The sequence below is a fragment of the Pinus tabuliformis genome, chromosome 1_2, assembly GCF_031772625.1.
Source record: "Pinus tabuliformis cultivar Carrire ecotype Pingquan chromosome 1_2, CPIR1, whole genome shotgun sequence".
Lineage (NCBI taxonomy): Eukaryota > Viridiplantae > Streptophyta > Pinopsida > Pinales > Pinaceae > Pinus > Pinus tabuliformis.
Window position 1 is genome coordinate 734,089,565 of NC_142298.1, and position 20,888 is coordinate 734,110,452.

The window sequence follows — 20,888 nt, forward strand, 5'->3', positions numbered from 1 at the left end:
AGTCATGTTTTCAAAGTACCCAATAATGCCAGCATGGCTAGAGGGAGGTTCAACAAGTTTCATCTCCAGATTTTCATCATCCATAATGTTCAAGGGTGATTCCTCTTCAAAACTCTGTTTTGAAGAGGAAATCGTCAAATTAAAGTTTATGATAAATATGTAAAGTTCTCCACCATGAAGTACTTCGAAAGCATATTCTGATCATCCTTTTCCAAATGCCATGTCGGCTACCCCTGTAAAAAATTGCCAAAAATTTCATCATTTTAGTCAAAAATCCAAAAAGGAAATGTGAAATACATAGTTGCATTAAATTGTGGAAAAAGTGCCAAAACAAAACATTGCAAAAGTGGGTTTTGAAGAAACAAAAATCAAAACCATGACTCCATGTCTTTATACAGATTTTTTCATAAGGATCAAGGTCATTTTATAAGCCAAGGTTAGAGAGAAGCATTTCAAAGGAATTGGGTGAGCCAGCGTGCGTTTTGGGTGAGGTTGGAGGTGTCTTGACAGGCGCGGCGCATACAGTTGGTGGCGCAGTGCACTAGGCCCGCGCGGCGCATTGGGCGCGATCCTCCTGTGTAATTTGGAACGGGCGCGGCACACCGGTAGCGCGCGGCGCATAGAAAGGGCAGCGCGGTGCATACAGTCTAGCACACAAAAAACACCCGAAATTCCTCCAAATCACCATTGTATTGCTTGGACGTGACAGGTAGGGTCGACATCTCGGTGGTTCATACATTTTTGTGTGTTGTGTGATGGTGGTTTATGGTTCCAAATGATTGAAAAAAAATTTCCAAACCCTACCTCTAAATTTCCTTATGTCAATTGTTGTTAAGGGTTGCAAATTCATCATTTCGTTGCCAAGGTTCCCCTTCCATCCCATCTGTCCCTTTTTCCTTATACCATATCCCTTTTAATGTCATTGCTCCCTAACCCCTAAAATTACTAAACCCTTATCCTCAATTCCCTTTCACCCATTGCCCAATGTAAAAACCCCAAACCATACCCTATGCAAAGTTCCCAAACCATCCTACATTGCCCTAAATAAAATCTATCCTAATACTCATAATCCCTTCATATTTTCCCTCCCTAACAATCCCTTGTTACATTGCTCCCTTGGTGACATATTTCAACCATATTACAACAACAGTCCAACACAGTCTTGTGATCAGCATTCATTTCTCCAAGCAGTTTTCATAGCATCAATCATGGCATCTGATCATTCATCCGACTATGAGGTGGAAACTCATAGTGACTCACCCCCGGAAGAACATGCACCCCGGAGGCCTCACCAAAGTGGCAGACATGTTAGAGAAGAACCGACTACCCTCACAGAATTGCAGGCTTGCCCTCTTGCCATCTCTTGTTTTCGGTTTCAGTCATGCTATGAGTTTTGTGAAAAGGTTGCAAATGTTCAATTTCACCATGAGTTGGCTCGCCTATTTGTTCTACATTTGCATGGTGCTCAAGTTACTTTGGCCGGTGTTACTTTCACACTTACACTAGATTCTATCTCATTAGCTACCGGCATGCCTAATATTGGAGAGCCATTGAACAAGAGAAAAAAAGTTGATCGATAGCATTATGAGCCATATGTTAAACCTTCTTTCTTGAGGCAGCTTAAGAGGGTGTTTCCCTTCTGATATCTTAAAGATGAATATGACACTCTAATGAAGTTAATTATGAAGTATTTCAGTTGTGAAGGACGTTTCTCCCGGTTATATGCTTATCACATCAGGTTGCTCATGCATTTCACTCGGGTACGCATGATGAACATCCCATATTTCATATGCCAAAACGTAGAGAGCATGACTGCCCTTGTGCAACACAAGACCCCTGAGCAGCAGTTCAACAGCGTTTGTCATTTTGCTCTCATCAAGATTTTGGTGATGCATCAGCTTGATTTACAGGGTATCACTTGGGATGATTTCATCTCTCGTGACTTCTTCCGAGCTTCACAAGAACCTTCAGAGACTAGATTTGAGATAGGGGGACCTTCTCATCAGTATGAGCGCCATGAGACCGCTAGTGTGCCGGTATTCATCACATATCAAAGGGGTGCTAGACATTTGTTTGCAGCAGCAAAGCAAGAGTTATCTCCACCCGGTGTGGAAGGGCCTCGCTTCCGACATCAACACTACAGGTACAGGACAGAGGTAAGGAGCCAATGCATGATGAGGGGCCATCAGGTGAACGAGAGACCGACTTCGTTATCCTTCATGATGATGATACAGATACGGATCCGCAAAGTGCATAGCTTAAAGAGATCATCCAGGACCAGAAAACAGAGATCCAAGCCTCATCCCTTGACTTGGAGAGAGCTAAATGGAATATGAAATACCTGGAGCAGAGGAACAAACAACTTGAGGAGCGGCAAGCTGAGATAGAGTTGCAACTGATCAAGGAAAACCGGCAACACATCATGGCAGCACAAGGTAGACCTATGGAGCAAAGGGATGAGGACCGGGAGTATGTTTTAGAGAAAGTGAACGTTCACTTGGAGCAGCTGTTGAAGAAGGCTAATAGGGAAAAAGCAATGATGAGGCACATGACTCACCATTACATGGCCCGAAACATGAGCTCCAAAGCGAGAATCAGGAGCCTAAAGGCGAAATTAAGGTGACAAAAAGACAAAAGAGGCAAAAAGAGCAAGATCAGCTCTGAATATTCACCGAGGCTTCTTTGGTCTAGCATGACATGTGATAGAGAAGGTACAGCCCAAATTTCAAGAAATTTGGAGCACATTTTGAAATTTTGAAATTTTTTGCACAAAAACAGGGTTTTTCTCCCTGTGCGCCGCGCCACCTGGCGCGCACTTTTGATAGGGAGCTCTAAATGACAAAAAGTTTATATTTTTGGATTTTCCATGGAAAATCATGACTTCTGTTGCATGGCCAAGAAGTTTAGGCAAGTTTTGAAGCCTCAGGAGATCAAAAACACCCAAAAAATGACCTCTCTGCCCCTATTCTGACACACAGGAAGCAGCCTTGCGAGATTGCAGTTTTGGAGGGGCGAATGGAATCCAAATTCAGAAATTCCACTTGGGTTGGAAACTAGAAAGGTAGTTCTTTCCAACAAGCACACTTGGGCTCAATTTTGACTTCAGGAAGTTCCTCAAAACCCACTCCAAATTGGCACGATGCATACATCTTTCGACGCAGTGCATAGAGACCCAAAGGCCAAAATCACTTCCACTCCGTGAGAATTCGATTTGCAATTTTCTCCAAGTGAGCCCATTCATTAAAAATACATTTTTCTCGGCATCAAAGGCAATGTTTTAAAAAAAATTTCATTAAAGGTTGCCTTCTATCCAAGTGGCAAAAGGAAGGCGAGCAGTCACCCAAAAAATCTACGCTACATTTTTGTTTTTTTTGTAATGCTGCACCTGTCACTAATGGTTGGCTTTTCATTTCCAGTTTGTAATGATTTAAAAAAAAAAAACTCCCCAACTTTGGGTCGATCCTTTCTAATAGTGAAGCTTATTTATTGTTTGAAAAACCATTTGCAAAGGGTTGGTTGGAATTTCTGGGAAACGGTGGGAGAGAAACTCAGTTACTCACTGTACATTTTGACAGAGAATTAATGAAAGGTTGCAGCTTTGGTTCATGAGATTCCTGTGGTGTGACTTTAGAAAATGTATTTTCTTTCTATTTCATATGTATTTCATTATGTTTCATAGTTCATTCATATTCATTTCTAGTGAAAGCTTCTAAGTAAGAAAAGGTAGAATTCAATTTACTACTCTGCCTTGGGAAAGTTTTCACGTTCTATGTTTTCTTCTGTTGAAAAGGATTCATGTATTTATGCCCTTTTCACCCTCTTAAACAATCTCTCCACTTCATATTATTTCAAATCTAATTGCTAGACTTTATGCCTGTCTTGCCTCACGAAATAATCTGCGTCTTTGAGTTAAATTCTTTGCTCATGTCGTTCCTTGGTCCCATACTTCCCAGAAAACTCAGCCATTCATCAAAATACCTCTTTCATATTTATTTACCTAGCCTAAAATCAGTATCCATTTTAAGTCATTCTCAGACCCTAGTCGTTTATTTTTCATTGAGCGTGACCTGGAGAGAGCCCTCTCCTGTCCTCGTAGGGCTAGCTACGATGCTGAGCGTGGTTTGCGGTTACCCTGAATTTTTCCTTCCTTCAGCCTAAGGCAGATTTAGGCTCTAACATAGTGGCGACTCCACTGGGGACGAAATTCTTTGTTTGTTAGTCTTCTTCGTTGCATAAACGGTAGGCTTAACCTACAAACACCCCATACTTCTGATAATTCTAAGCTTCCAGATGATAAGTTTAGGATTTGATAGGCCGAGTAAGTTGTTCATGTCCTTTTTGATTTTTTGAAAATAGCATGCTAGCTTCAAGAAGATATACCAGAGCTAATCCAGATCCAGATCCTCCTCATATCTACGAAAATCCCAATTTGATTCCAAGACTTCTTCGTCAAGAGAGCTCTATAACTCCCGTGTTCAAATCCCATTCATGTCCTGACATTTTTGAGTATCTTGAAGAGCTTGATTTTGATGAGAAATTTGAAATATCATTGTTCGAGACCAAATCCGAAAGGGTTGTTGACTCTACTGTCCCCAATCCATAGTTTCTTGTAGACCTAGAAACTGAAAGGGCTAACCAGTCAATTGATAATTATATTGTGAAAAAGCTTCAAACTCCAATCGTTAATCCCCTACAAACTGCACACACTCCTCCAACACCCCCAAGACCAAACCCACCAAGAGTGATGGCTGCTCCTTTTGCACCTCTTGTGCTGCCTCAAGTTTTAGATGATATGCCCGCAAATTATCAAAGAAAAATCCCTTTGTTTGATGGTGCTCCTAACAGCATTTTCGCTCAGCAACATGTGGACAGAATGGCAGATTTCTGTGACCTTCATGAGATCGATGCAGAGAATGTGACAATGAGACTCTTTGTACAGACATTTGCAGGTGAAGTGAGGAAATGGTTCAGAGGTTTGCCGGCTGTAGGTATCGCTACCTTGGCCGACCTACAAAGACAATTTTTAGACCGCTGGGAAGTGAGAAAGAATCCTCTTCAAATTCTGGTTGAATATGAACAAATCAAATGAAACACTGGTGAGTTGGTCCAAGACTACTGCATTAGATTCAATTCTGTTTATAATGAAATTCCCGATCATCTAAGGTTAGCCATGATGAATTTTTCGGATGGTTTTGATGCTGACATGGCTTATCAACTAAGAGAGAGAGCCGGCCATAATGGAAGACATGCAGAAATCGCGGTCAGCGTGGCAGCAAATCTGCTGACCAAGAGGGCTAGAGCAAAAGTAGAAAAGAAGGTCACAGTAAAGGAAGAGTCTTCCTCGATGGATCAATTACTCAGGAAGGTAGAGTAGATGCTTGAAAGGGTGAAACTCGACAAACCTGAGCCACAAGTTAGAAATCCTAACTTCCATGGCCAGCAGCAGCCACAATATAGAATAAGGCAGAGAGATCAGTGAGCCCAAGATCAGACAGCACAGCAGCCAGTACAGCCACCTCTGCAGCAAAATTTTGTGCATGGACCGGAGTCTGATGAGGAAGGGAAGGTAATAAGGGAAGAGAACCACTTCTTTACTCCTGATGATTTGCCTATTTACATTACTAAAGATGAGGAGTGCGCTGAAAGTTCAGCTGCACACAAAGACATAGATTTCATTCTAGCAAGTGACACAGTTTTGGAAGAAGAATCAGATGAGTATCAAAGAGGCTATATGAATGCTCTGTCCGCTCAGCAGCGGAAATATTCACTTAGAAACAGAGATGTGCTGGTTAACCCAATTCAGAAGAAGAAGGAAGTTTCAGCATCAAAGAATGATTCATCAGTTTCACAAAAGAAAGGCAAAGAGGCACTTGATCCTGATAGCAGCAAATCACCATCAGCAGAAAAATCAAATCAGCAAATTATATCGAGAGAAAAGGAAAAGAAAGAAGTCCCAGTCAAATAGGTAGAAAAGACTTCCGCTTTTAGTTTAGAGAATGAAATTTCTAAATTGAAGGTATCCATTCCCTTGACCAAAATAATCAGGAACAACAGTTATAGAGGGAAAGCGTCTAAATTTTGAATTTTGACCCAATTTCTAATATGGTGAATGTCAAAGATGATCAACCAGAAATGATTTTTGGGCCAGCATTGAATGGTGAGTCTCCAGATAATGATGTGCCACCTTTTTATATCAGTTTAAGATTGCATGATTTTGTGTTACATAATGCCATGTTCGATTCCGGAGCTTCTCACAATCTCATGCCCAAGGCTATCATGGATAAGCTGGGTTTGGACGTCACCCGGAAATACCATGATCTCTATTCGTTTGATTCCAGCAGAGTAAGATGTATCGGGCTCATCAAAGACTTGGTTGTGAGTCTGGATCAAATCCCAATGAAGAATTTTTTGATGGATATTGTTGTAGCGGATATTCCTCCCAGGTTCGGCATGCTTCTTTCCACGTCTTGGGCAGCAAAATTGAAAGGGACACTACAACTAGATTTCTCTTATGCAACGATTCCTGTGTTTGGCCAAATGAAGAAACTGTATCAGGAACAAAAAATGAAATACATGATTACAAGCAAGGAGAAACCCATTAATCATCCGATTAATTATGTACATACAGATCTAGAGTCTTTTGTTTTGTATTCAGATAGTTTTAATTATATTGATAGTCAGTTAGTAGAAGTAGAAAGTATTCCAAAAATAGCAGAAAATTTCAGAGAAGTTTCGAAGAAAGAAGGACGAGAACAGCAAAACACCGTTGAGAAATCAGCTGAAGGTAAGGGACAGCAAGCAAGAAAAACAGAGCCAGCAGAATTTCAGCACTTGGAAGAAGAGGAAGAAGGTTTGTGGACTATGGATTTCGACGGTGCAGTGGGAAATGATGGTGCTGGAATTGGTATTTGGGTACGTAGTCCTTTCTCCGCCCCCAACAAAGTGCCTAGCAATGTGCGGGTATGCTCTTACAAATTAGCTTTTGATTGTTCAAACAATGAGGCTGAGTATGAAGCCCTGATTGCTGGCCTAAAAATTCTAAGAAAGCTGAATGCTAAGAGGATTGCAGTATATGGCGACTCCGAATTAGTGATTAAGCAGGTCAAAGGTGAATATCAAGCAAAGCATCCTCGGATGCGGGCTTACTGGAATGCAGTTCTAGACATCCTGAAATTATTTTTAGAATATACCTTGACATGTGTGCCTCGTGTTCAAAATAGCATTGCTGATGCTCTTGCTAAGGCAGCCAGTAGTTTGAAGATTCCAATGAACTCCAGTAATAAATTCAAAATCCATGTCAAGCATCGTCCGACTGTCCCCGACAATCAGAGATATTGGCAAGTTTTCCAAGATGATGAGGAAATTGATGATTTTCTGCAAAACAAAGGTAAGTTCAAAGAGACCTCAATTGATGTAGAAAATGATGATGGTAAAGATGAGGTGCAGATCAATCAAATGGACGTGTTGCAGCTAAAGGATAACGTTATTCCAAAAGTCTTGATACCTTTAGAAGAACTCTTTGATCAAGAAGACGTAGCCCGCAAACCAACATTGCAGCCAACAGAGAAGGGTGTTGAAGAGGTCAATATCGGAACAGCTGCTAATCCTAAAATAGTAAAACTGTCTAAATCATTGCCACAAAAGATAAAAGCCAAATATATCAGTTTGTTGTCTTCATTTGCTGATGTGTTTGCTTGGGACTATTCTGACTTGAAGACATATGATACCAATATAATTCAGCACACTATACCCATTAAGCCTAATCAGAAACCTTTCAGACAGAAGTTGAGAAGGCTAAATCCAAAACTATTGCCATCAATTGAAAAGGAGATAAACAGGTTGTACAAATTAGGAATCATTGTTCCCATCAGATTTTCGAACTAGGTCTCTAATTTGGTGCCCGTACGGAAGAAGACAGGTGAGATTCGCTTGTGCATTGATTTTAGGAATCTCAATAAAGTTTCATTGAAATATAACTATCCACTGCCCAAAATGGATCATATACTTCAGCGAGTAGTTGGAGCATCTCGTATGTCACTACTCGATGGTTATTCTGGATATAACCAAATTTCTGTCCATGAAGATGACCGAGACAAGACAACGTTCACCACTCCGTGGGGAAATTTTCATTACGCCAAAATGCCTTTTGGTTTGAAAAACGTGGGTGCCACATTTCAGCGGGAAATGGACTTGGCTTTTGCAAATGAGAAGGATGTCTTTTTGGTTGTATACCTTGATGACCTGACGGTGTTTTCCAAATCTGATGAAGAACACATGTATCATCTGAAAACTGTCTTTCAAAAGTGCAGAAAATATGGTCTATCGCTGAATCCGAAAAAGAGCTTGTTTGCCATGGAGGAGGGCAAACTACTTGGGCACATTATCTCAAAAGATGGCATTCATATTGATCCAGCACGTGTACAAGCTATTCAGCAAATCGATCTGCCCCGGAATAAGAAGGAGATTCAATCTTTCAATGGTAAAATAAATTTTTATGCCACTTTGTACCTAATCTTGCTGAACACCTAAGAGAGATTACAAACATGCTTAAGAAGGACAACCAAGTGAAGTGGACGGAAGAGGCTGTAAAATCTTTCAATTTAGTCAAATTGGCTCTTTCTTCAGCTCCAGTTCTAATCAGCCCGGAATACACTCAAGATTTTATATTGTTTTCATTCGCTTCAGAGCATACTATGGCAGCTGTGTTGATGCAGAAAAGAGATGATCACGAGAGACCAATTGCTTTCTTTAGCCGAACTATAAGAGATGCAGCCTTAAAGTACAACATCATTGAGAAGCAAGCCCTCGCACTTGTGAAGGCATTGAAAGATTTTCGGGTATACATTCTGCATTCTCATATTTTGGCTTATGTTCCTAACGCTGTTGTGAAAGATGTTTTAGTGCAGACAAATCCGGAAGGGAGACGAGGCAAGTGGATTGCAGCTTTGTTGGAGTATGATGTGGAAATAAAGCCCACAAATCTTGTTAAAGGACAGGGATTGGCAAAGTTAATGGCCGAATCAAACTTGCACGCCTTAGACATAAATCTGATCGGTGCTATGTCCGATGAGAATGAGGAAGGTTTGTCAATTCAGGTATCTGAAATGTTTTCTCTTTCTTCGTGATATTCAGATATCATATATGTGCTTCAAAATTTGTCACCACCACCCGGCATGACTAGGAACAAAGCTAGAACTCTCAAATTAAAGGCTGCCAAGTTTTACATTCTAAATTCTGCACTTTATTGGAAAGATCCCAGTGGCGTTCTGTTGAATTGTTTGGTGGAAAACGAAGCAAAGCAGGTCATGGAGGATTTCTACGAAGGAGACTGTGGTGGTCACCTTTTTTGGAAAACAACAGCAAATAAAGTTCTGAGAGCGAGATACTATTGGCCAACATTGTTTGCTGATGTATATAAGGTTGTCAAGAGCTGTCATAAATGTCTGATTTTTGAAGGAAGGTAGAAATTACAGCCTTTGCCGCTTAATCCCATTGAGGTGAGTGCCCCTTTTCAGCAATTGGGGTTGGATTTCATTGGTGAAATTCATCCCGCTTCTTCCGATCAGCATCGGTGGATACTCATGGCAACAGATTATTTCACGAAATGGATCGAAGCAATTCCCACCAGACAAGCTACAGGTGGGGTAATTATTTCATTCCTTGAAAATAACATCTTGTCTCGCTTTGGTTGCCCGAATAAGTTAATCACTGATAACGCAGCAGCTTTCAAATCAAAAAGGATGGTAGAGTTTTGTCATAAATATCACATCATTTTGGGTCACTCAACTGCCTATCATTCGCAAGGCAATGGATTGGTGGAGTCTTCTAACAAATCTTTAGTCAACATTATTAAGAAGTTGTTGGAAATCAACATGAAGAGCTGGCATAAGAAGTTGGTCAATGCGCTTTGGGTAGAACTGGTCAGTCAGAAGAAATCCATTGGTATGTCCCCCTTTGAGCTTGTGTACGAAGTTGATACATTGTTTCCTACCTCTCTCACAGCCCCGGTAGTCAAACTTCTTCAGGAAGTCGGCAGTGAAGACGATCCTATGCAGAGAAGATTGAATCAAATGATCCATTTTCAGCAGACAAGAGAAGAAGTTTTCCACAACACATCCAAGTTGCAGGAGAAGATTAAGAAAATTTATGACAGAAAAGAAAAGGTGGACAAATTTCATTTGGATGATGTGGTGCTGAAGTGGGATGCAAGGAATGAGGAAAAGGGTAAGCACGGTAAATACGAGAATCTCTGGAAAGGTCCCTTCAAGATTGCAGCATATCGGGGTCAGAATGCCTTTCTTCTGAAGGAAATGAACGGAGAAGATTGTCCAGGAGGGCCGATCAATGGTCAGCTACTCAAGCGGTACCATTTCTAAAAAGTTTTCTGCTGTTTCCATTGTCATTGTAAATACCATTTTATTTCTGTTTTGGTTTGAGTTCGTCAAGTCAGTCTTTGAGTCATTTTAAGTTCAAATTTGAGTCAGTTTGAGTCAAGTTTCATGTTAATAAATGAGTTGAGAGTTTCGTCTCGTTTGTCGAAATAATGACTCCATAGCCCAATGGACGAAGGCACTGTCTAGCTTCTCCAGATATCTACCGTTCTTGGCACCTCCAAGGAGCTACCATCCCCATTCGAGCCAATGTCAGAGTCGGTCTTGTCAGTCCTCCATCAGAGATCAAAACTCTTTCTGCATTTCATTTTTAGGTGTCTCGCTCCATTCACTCAGTTGCATTCCACTAGGGGGCATGCCATAAATCGGATGGAAGAGTCCTGTCAGTCATTACCCCTCATGCTTTCTACCTGCTGGCTCAGGTCTGTTCATCAAAGTTCATTAAATGATAGTCAATATTTGGTCTTTTGGTGGACAAAAAATCATGTCATTCATAGGTCTAGGCTTTCATGAGTCGTGTTTTTAAAGTACCCAATAATGCCAGCATGGCCAGAGGGAGGTTCAACAAGTTTCATCTCCAGATTTTCATCATCCATAATGCTCAAGGGTGATTCCTCTTCAAAACTCTATTTTGAAGAGGAAATCGTCAAATTAAAGTTTATGATAAATATGTAAAGTTCTCCACCATGAAGTACTTCGAAAGCAGATTCTGATCATCCTTTGCTAAATGCCATGTCGGCTACCCCTGCAAAAAATTGCCAAAAATTTCATCATTTTAGTCAAAAATCCAAAAAGGAAATGTGAAATACAGAGTTGCATTAAATTGTGGAAAAAGTGCCAAAACGAAACATTGCAAAAGTGGGTTTTGAAGAAACAAAAATCAAAACCATGACTCCATGTCTTTATAAAGATTTTTTTCATAAGGATCAAGGTCATTTTAGAAGCCAAGGTCGGAGAGAAGCATTTCAAAGGAATTGGGTGAGCCAGCGCGCGTTTCTGTTTCATATGTATTTCGTTATGTTTCACAGTTCATTCATATTCATTTCCATTGAAAGCTTCTAAGTAAGAAAAGGTAGAATTCAGTTTACTGCTCTGCCCTGGGAGATTTTTCACGTTCTAGGTTTTCTTCTGTTGAAAAGGATTCATGTATTTATGCCCTTTTCACCCTCTTAAACAATCTCTCCACTTCATATTATTTCAAATCTAATTGCTAGACTTTATGCCTATCTTGCCTCACGAAATAATCTGCGTCTTTGAGTTAAATTCTCTGCTCATGCTGTTCCTTGGTCCCATACTTCCCAGAAAACTCAGTCATTCATCAAAATACCTCTTTCATATTTATTTACCTAGCCTAAAATCAGTATCCATTTTAAGTCATTCCCAGACCCTGGTCGTTTATTTTTCACTGAGCGTGACCCAGAGAGAGCCCTCTCCTGTCCTCGTAGGGCTAGCTACGAGGCTGAGTGTGGTTTGCGGTTACCCTGAATTTTTCCTTCCTTCAGCCTAAGGCAGATTTAGGCTCTAACACGCTACAACCTATGTTGCAATTTTGCGAGACCCTGGCTACTGTCTGCCCGATCCCACTCGTCAAGAACCATCAGAGGCAACTTAGTCATTGCATCTCCACCCATGGTCGTTGTTTGTCCATCCTTTTGTTGTTTTGTTGTAACGCGCCATCTTACCCTTAGTCAGGGTGACGACATCCGAACCAATTCTACTTCGCATTCCCTATTTTCTGGTACAACCCCTGCTAGTAATACTGCAGCCTGCGGGATACCCGCAGCTGGCAATACCAGACTCCTTAGAGAGTCCTGCCCCCCCTTTGGCTAGATTACTACCTTTGGGCACTTGCTGGGTGCAGAGATGTTGAACAGCTTCATCTATATTTCCAAACCATAGGTTGCCCAACGGATTCCCCATGGTAATTTATAAGCCATGCGAACTTCAAATGCCCGGATTGCTGCTCGTTCCAGCTCGTGTAACCTTCCCGTGTGAAATATGTGGTCAATCATTTCATATCTGGTTCATACTGTGGCTCTTAATTGCCCGCCGCCCGCTCCCTTTTGCCATAATGCAGCCATCTTATCATGAACAGTGGTATTAACGGTCATCATTCCTTGAAGTGGCGCACCCACGTGGCTCTGTCTGTGGAACCACGCTCTTGATTGTTGGCCAATTGTACATGTACCCTGATACCGACGCATCTTTTCCTCAGACTGCTTTATTGCCCCTCGCTCTCTATCAACTGGTCGGAGCAATGAGACTCTCCGTGGAACGGTTAGTCAGACGACCGGCTTGCCCATATAGAGCTTCAGGCGACTGCCATTCACTCTTCCCAGGAAGGGGTCTCCGTTGAGCTTAGCCATCTAAACTACACCCCATCAGTTACTTCTTTAACGACATAAGGCCCCAACCAATGCATACGGAGTTTACCTGGGAATTTTTCAAACTTACTGTCATATAACAATACGAGGTCATCCTTTTTTAACAATTGTTCCATTGGAGCCGTGATCTGGGCGTAACCTTTTATGAACTTCCGATAGTACCCCGTGTGTCCCAGCATAGCACGAAGCTGTTTGACACTGCGCAGTGCTTGTAGACCTAATATGACAACGATCTTTGCCAGATCCACCATCAGGCCTTGCCTACAAACTACATGACCCAGCAAGTTCCCAAAAGGAACAAGCAACGTACACTTCTTTAGATTGAGCGCAATCTGGTGTCGACGGCAGCTATCCAGAATTAATCGTAAGCTCTCAATATGTTTCTTAACTAGGCCAAATATGGTCCAATCGTCAAGATAGAATTCCACGAATTTATGTATGAATTCCTTGAATGCAGCTACCACAATGTGGGAAAATATTGCCGGCGCGTTCTTCAGCCCGAATGGCATCACTGTATACTAAAAGCAACCCCATTCCGTAGCAAATTTTGTCTTGCTTCGATCCTCTGACGCAATCTTGATCTGATGGTATCCAGAGAACCCATCCATAAAGGAATATGCTTCCTGCCTGCCCACACTTTCTAAGACTTCATCAGTAAAAGGTGTGGGAAATGGATCGTTAACACAAGCATCATGGAGTTTTCGTAGATCCACGCAGATGCGGATCTCACCCTTCTGTTTCTTCTCCTGTACCACCATCGGACTTACCCAATCGGACTCCTCGACTGGTTCAATGATCCCAGCTGCCAGCATCTTGTCCAGCTCTTCTCGTACTTTTGCTTTGTATTTTGGATTCAATCGGTAAGGTCACTGCTTTACTAGCTTCGCATTAGGCTTCAAAGTTATCTTCATCATTCCTAGTTTTCCCCGAATCCCTTTCAGCTCCGTAATCCTAGTAGGGAAGAGGTCTCGATACTCCCTGAGTAGCTCAATGACATTTTCCATGGTAGCGTCGTCCCAGTAATCCCCAAGCGTAGCATACTTCAGTTCTTCCTCTATTCCGATATTCACTTGCTTCGTTTTTAATGGTGCTGCGACATCTAGATCTTCTATTTCGGGGCCGCGCACTTCTTGACTTCCTTTGGATTCTGGTATATTGATGTCACGCGGATCATCCTCGTCCCCTTCTGCTTTTACATTGTAACATTCCAAGGCCCGACTCAGCTGTCGCGACCAGTCTGGTTGCACGACTTCTTCTGGCCCAAGCGGCAATGTGAAAATTGCGGTCTTTACTAGCTTTAATGCATCATCCACTGTATCCATCCATTGATCCTAAAAAATAAATGTTGACAGAAACCTTTCGCGCAAAATATCCCACTCACCTGTGCCATGTCGGAGCTCTGTTTCAGTATACCAATTCCTTGGGATGACATCTAAGGTATGATAAAATAGGTGCGCCCATTCTGGTTGTGGCTCTTTGCAATAGGCTTTGGTCCATTTGCTCAAATTTATGTGTGGATTTTCTCGTCCATCATATTTCTCCTTTAGTTGGAGTGTTGGCTTAAAAAATCGTATCTGCATCATGTGCTTACAAATTTTCCAATCTGCGAAAGTGCCTTCATGGGTACCCCACCATCTCGTTGGTGTCACACGCAAGGCCCATTTGAGCACATCAAATCGCTGGTACTCTGGTACTGCGCTCTCAAACTTCTCCAGGAATACATTTACTATTGTGAGCCCGTCATATACCGGTAGCTCGTGGTCCTGAGCTTTAATGCAGTATATGGATTTTGTTAGCATATTGCATCTTGACGTAGTTGCCCCATTCATTCTATTTTGCCATTGCTCATCTTCTTCCTCTGAATCATCAGTGTATGGTTCCGCATAACCCTGTGAAATTCTCCATTCCTCCATTACCTTACCCTTTATTGGCCTTTGTGCAGCAATTTGGTAGATACAATCCAAGGCTTCGTCCTGCTCGTCGTCGCACACAGGTTCCGTGTAGCGGGGTCCCTTGGTTGGATCTAGCGGAACAACTACGCAACGTGACTTTTTTTCAAATATCATCTCCTTATGCTTGAAATTAATAATCCCATTCATGTCGATGACCCAGTCTATTCCCAACAATGCGGGGTACGGGCTTTTCTCGTCCACTATCTCAATAACTTCAAAATCCGTTCTAGTGCTTGCACCATCCAGGTATATGGTGATTCCTTCCAGCCTACCCGGGGGCAAGATCTTCTGCTGATTTTCCATTCGTAATTGGATCAGAGACCATTGGAGTGGGGGCTTGCCGATACGCTCCCACGTCCGCTTGGGCAAGATGTTTGCATCTGAACCGAGGTCTAGAATGACCTGATCCATCTCATAGTCACCAATCCACATTGTTAACCGCATTTCTTGTCCGGCCGCGACATATGGTTTTCCATTCGTCGGACTATGCGAGGTTCTCCCCATCCTGCGTATTTGTTAATTACCTCTTGCAGTCCTTTCACTACCCTATTATCGCGAAGTAATTTAGTGCAAGTTTCTATGAAAGTTGTTAACATTGAGGGACCTTTATACAGCTCAGACTGATCTCCTTCTAAGATTGCACCGCTCCTTAGTACCATATTTACTTTAGGTTCTTCATCGCGTGGTTCGGCCCTTATCATCTGGACATTTGTGTCATCGTAGGAGGTGTTGTCCTTTTGTTGCGAATCTGTGCTAGCAGCATAGGGCAATCTAGCAGTTCATGGTCAAATTGTTCGCAATAGGGACATGATACTCGAGTTGGATTTGTGCAATCCCGCACGTAGTGTCCTAGTCCTCCACAATTGTAACAAATTAGCTGTCCTCGACCCCTTCCTGGTCCCATTCCACCCCGTCCTTGGAATCCACTGCGCGCAAATGTTGCAACTGGATTTTGACCTCGTCCTGCAGTCTGTATTCGATAGGAAAATGCCTGATCCACCAACATTCGGCAATCTCTGTCCTCATGACCCACTGATCTACAAAAGTTACAAAAGAGCTGCTGGGGGGTTTGATTGTATTTCGGCAATAAGTGGCAATTATCCGTGTTGTTTTTTCCTCCTACTTGACAGATTGTGCACCAGAGCAGGGTGATCACGCTCGGCCCTGCCTGTGCCTCTGGTTGCAATGGTGTTGGTCCCCCCGTGACCACAAGGTTTACCGTGACTAGACAATGGTCTTTATCATGTCCCTGGCCCCTACACTTGATGCACCAAACTTCTTCCCAAACTTCCGGCGCCTGGTCTTGTTTTAACTTTTGTATTTCCAAACACAAGTTTTGGACCTACACTTGGATTTGCTGAACTCCCAACCCTGGGTCCTGTACCGGGGTTTCGTGCAACCACATTGTTGCCGCAAGCGCTTCTGCTTGGGTTGAGATCTTTTGTTGTGACAAAGCCAATTTCAGATATGGCGTTAATGATGCGATAAACCAAGTGCGGTGTTGTGCATCCGTCAGGGTCATGTTGGCTTTGCGAATAGTGCTTTTTAACCTCTGATCCAGATCCCATGGGGTCTCACCAGGCATCATTGTGATTTCTTTGAATCCTACGACCAACTATGACTCTGATTTTGGCTGGCTGAACTCCTTTTTTAACTCCGTGTAGATGTCTGCTATCCCCATCGTTGGGTTGATGCCCGAATACTTCATATACCATGTTAGCACTCGGTCCTGCAGTGTGCTGACTAAGACAACTTTCTTGATATCATCATTCGTGATCTGCTACGCGTTCCATACTGAATTCAATACAAACCAAAACTTTTCCAAATCTTCACTTCCTGCTCCCTTGAATATTGGTAACTGGATGGCACTCGCCATTACTACCATCCTGATCCTTCGTCGCTCTTTCCTCTAGCATCCCTGCCTTTCACACCAGACACCCCTTAGGCAGATCCCGGTCTCGGCAATGGAACCATTTGTTGGCTTATATGGGCTTGACCCAGGTTCGAAGAATTATTTAGCCAAACAAATCCCGTAGCTACCGACCCTTTCAATAACAGCGCGCGAAGTGTAGACTGAGGTCTCACCCAAGGTAGCATGGGAGGGTGCTGGAACTAGGCTTCCACACCCTGGGGATGTCTTGGATGTGGTTTGGGGCTCGCGCACTGTTCGGTAGCCTTGCGCTACGCTAAATCCGCGCAGGTCGGAATACCCTTATCGTGTTTATTACAGATTGAATCACTTATTACTGGTTTGATCTAGTTAAAACGGTCTTTAAGCAAACATTTATTCCTTTTGGTTACTTTGCGCATCAAGATTAATCCAGTTCACATGAATTCAATCGTAGCAAATGCAGAAATCATAACAGTTCATTTATAAAAGAGTAAATTCACGACCAACATAGAATTTAGAAGAAACTTATCTTTGTCAGGCCAGGGTAACTCCAGGATGAGCGGGAGAAAAGAACTGATGATCTTATTCATTAACTAACTCATGTTTATATACAAAAATAAAACGGATCAGTTCATCTTCTAGATGACTGTCCAGTTCACCCATCCGTTTCGGATTAGGTGTCAACATTCCCCCCCTTAATCTGAAGGGATGTTGGTGAGTCCAAGCATCGTTCTGAATCTTTCAAGCTTTTCTCTTCCAAGCGCTTTGGTGAAGATGTCTGCAATTTGCTCGTTTGTGGAACAATGACGGAGATGGATTGTTTTGGCCTCAACATGATGTCGGATCAGATGATATTTAGTATTGATGTGCTTAGTACGATCATGGAACTTTGGGTTCTTGGCCAACTTTATTGCAGATGTGTTATCAATCATGAGTGGAGTTGATTGTATTTGTTTTACTTGCAAATCTTCAAGAATTTTCCTGAGCCACACAATTTCTTTCGTTGCTTCAGCTGCTGCCACATATTCTGCTTCTGTTGTGGAATCTGCTGGTACTGATTGTTTGCGTGATCTCCAGGAGACAGCTCCTGATCCAAGACTCATAGCATATCCTGAAGTAGATACCCCAGTTTCATTGTCTCCATCGAAGTCTGAATCAGAGTATCCAATCAAGTTGAAGTCGTCCACCTGTGTATACTTGATTCCAAGGTCTTGAGTTCCCTTCAAGTACCTTAGAACTCTTTTTGCAGCAGACCAATGTCCCTCACAAGGCTTTTGCATGAACCTGGAGAGGATTCCAACAGCAAATGAAATGTCTGGTCTGGTAGTAGTGAGGTAGATGAGACTTCCTACAAGCTGTCTATACTTTGTTGCATCCTCAAATTCCTTTCCTTCAATAGATGTGAGCTTCAAGTTTTGTTTCATTGGAGTACAAAGGGGATTGCACTCTGTCATGCCAAATCTGTTTAACAAATCTCCAATGTATTTCTTTTGAGAAAGAAATATGGACTTTGGATGTTGGGTTACTTCAATGCCAAGATAGTAATGAACATAGCCCAAATCAGTCATTTCAAAAAAATTTCCTAATTCTTTCTTTATGGATGCAATATAGCTTTCATTGTTCCCTGTCATTAAAGATCATCTACATATACCACAAGATATACAACTGTTTTGCCAACTTTCTTGACAAATAAAGTTGCATCATCAAGATCAAAATGTTTGAAGTTGAGTTTCAGAAGATGCTCAGTTAGTTTTTCATACCAGGCTCGTGGTGCTTGTTTGAGGCCATACAAGGACTTCACAAGTTTGCATACTTTGTGTTCATGTCCTTTCACAGCAAATCCTTCAGGCTGGGACATAAAAACATTCTCTTTTAGGTCTCCATTCAAGAATGCAGTTTTTACATCCATTTGATGGACTTTCCAACCGTTCTGAGCAGCTAGTGCAAAGAGTGTCCGGATGGTGGCCCATTTTGCTGTGGGAGAAAAAGTTTCCTCATAATCGACCCCTTCCTTCTGTGCAAAACCTTTTGCCACAAGCCTAGCTTTGTGCTTGTCAAGTGAGCCATCAGCTTTGTACTTGTTCTTGTAGACCCACTTGCAGCCAATTGGTTTGGTTCCAAATGGAGGATCAACCAGCTTCCAAGTGCCATTCTTTATGAGGGCATCATACTCCTTCTGCATCGCTTCTTTCCATTCATCATGAGAAGCAGCTTCTTTGAAGGAAGTTGGTTCAAAATCTGTAGACAAGTTCAATTCACAATCATAAGTAACATCCATATCAACAGGTGAATTAGAGTTATCTACATCACCTCCATCTTGTCGGTTTGTATTTCTGGTTCCTGTTTTTCCAATTTCATCAGGATGAACACTTTCAAGTGTCTTTGTCAGCCACTTTGGGGGACCTTTCTGAGATGGTCCAGGCTGTTCTGTTGATTGAGTTGGGACTGAATCAAGATTAAGTCTCCCAATTCTATCAATTACATCACTTAAAGCATCATCCGTTGTTGGAGTGTCATGCAGGGGAGATTGTTCTTCAGAAGGAGATTCCACATGTTGATCTAGTATAGGAATCCCCCCTTCAAGATGTGGAATCTGATTATCAAACTCTTGGAATGATTTCGGTTTTGTGAATCTATCCAAGCGATCAAGTTGCCGCTCAACAACACTGTCAGATTTGGATGATTCAAGAAAAATGACATCTCTAGATAAAACAAACTTTTTATTTACTTCATCATAGAGGCGGTATGCTTTAGATGTGTTTGAATACCCCAGGAAGATACACTTACGACTTCTAGCACCAAGTTTGTTTCTATGTACCTTTGGTATTAAAGCATAACAGGTGGAACCAAAAATCCTGAGATGTTTTACCGAAGGAACATGTCCATACCACAATTCATAAGGAGTCTTGTTTCTTATAGCACTAGATGGACATCTATTCTTTATATATGCAGCACATAGAACAGCATCAGCCCAAAACATTGTCTTTACATTTTTGAAGAAAAGCATGGATCGTACCATATTCAAAATTGTTCTGTTCATTCTTTCAGCTACACCATTCTGTTGAGGATTATAAGGCACAGTTGTTTGATGTTTAATCCCATGTTGGCGAAGATAGTGTTCAAATTCATTTGATGTATATTCTTTTCCATTATCAGTGCGAATAGACCCAATATGAGATTGTGCATCATTTTCAATCCATTTATGAAAATTCTTGAATGTTTGAAAAGCATCAGATTTGTTCTTCAAAAAATAAACCCAACACATTCTGGTGTAATCATCAATAAATGTCATGATATATTTATTTCCATTTGCAGAAGAAACAGGCATTGGACCACATAAATCTGAATGAATGAGTTCAAGCTTCCTATGTGCTCTTGAATGTGAATCATGAAAAGACTGTTTGCTATGCTTTCCTAGAATGCAAGCATCACATTGCTTATGTTTTCTAGGAATTGTAGGCAAACCAGCAACACCATTTTTCTTCAACAAGCGAAGACTATCATAGTTTAAATGTCCAAATCTAGCATGCCATAATAAACTTGATGGAAGTGCACCTTCTTCATGATGAGAAATATATGAGAAATGTTGTGCATGAGCAGAGGTTCCTTGCAGTTTAAGAAGTCTTTCTTCTTCTATACCCCTCATGACAAGTGAGTGGTCAGATGCCTTTCTTACCTCAAGCTTGCCATCAAACATGTGAATGGAGTGACCTTGCTGGCGGATGTGGACCAGGGACATCAAGTTTCTCTTGAGCTGTGGGAGATATAGAACATGATCCAGAAGAAAGTCTGGAAGACCAGGCAGTTTAAGCCTGATTGTGCCAAGCCCTGATGGCTTGATTTTTGACTGATCTGCAAAGTATACTGCTCCATCAACATTGTCAGTGAAATCTTCAAAGAAATCTTTCCTATGAGTCATATGACAGGTTGCTCCTGAATCAAGCAACCAGTCATTTTTCGAAGAAGCAAGTGAAGCATTAAACAAATCTTCATTTACTCCAATGTTACATTGTGCCTCAATATAGTGAGCGGATTCAGGTGCTTTACCTTTGTCTGTGTCATCAGTTTTACCTTTCTGCTGATTTCTTCTCTGCTCAACTTTGTCCCATGGTAGCTTGCATGTAGAAGCATCATGTGATCCATTTCGTTTGCAGCGAATGCAATGCAGATCTGCCTTTTCTGCTTGAGGATGTCTGCCCCCCCTGCCTCTGAAGTATCTTCCTCTTCCTCTTCGTCCACCTCTTCCTCTTGTAGAATCTTGAGCAGGATG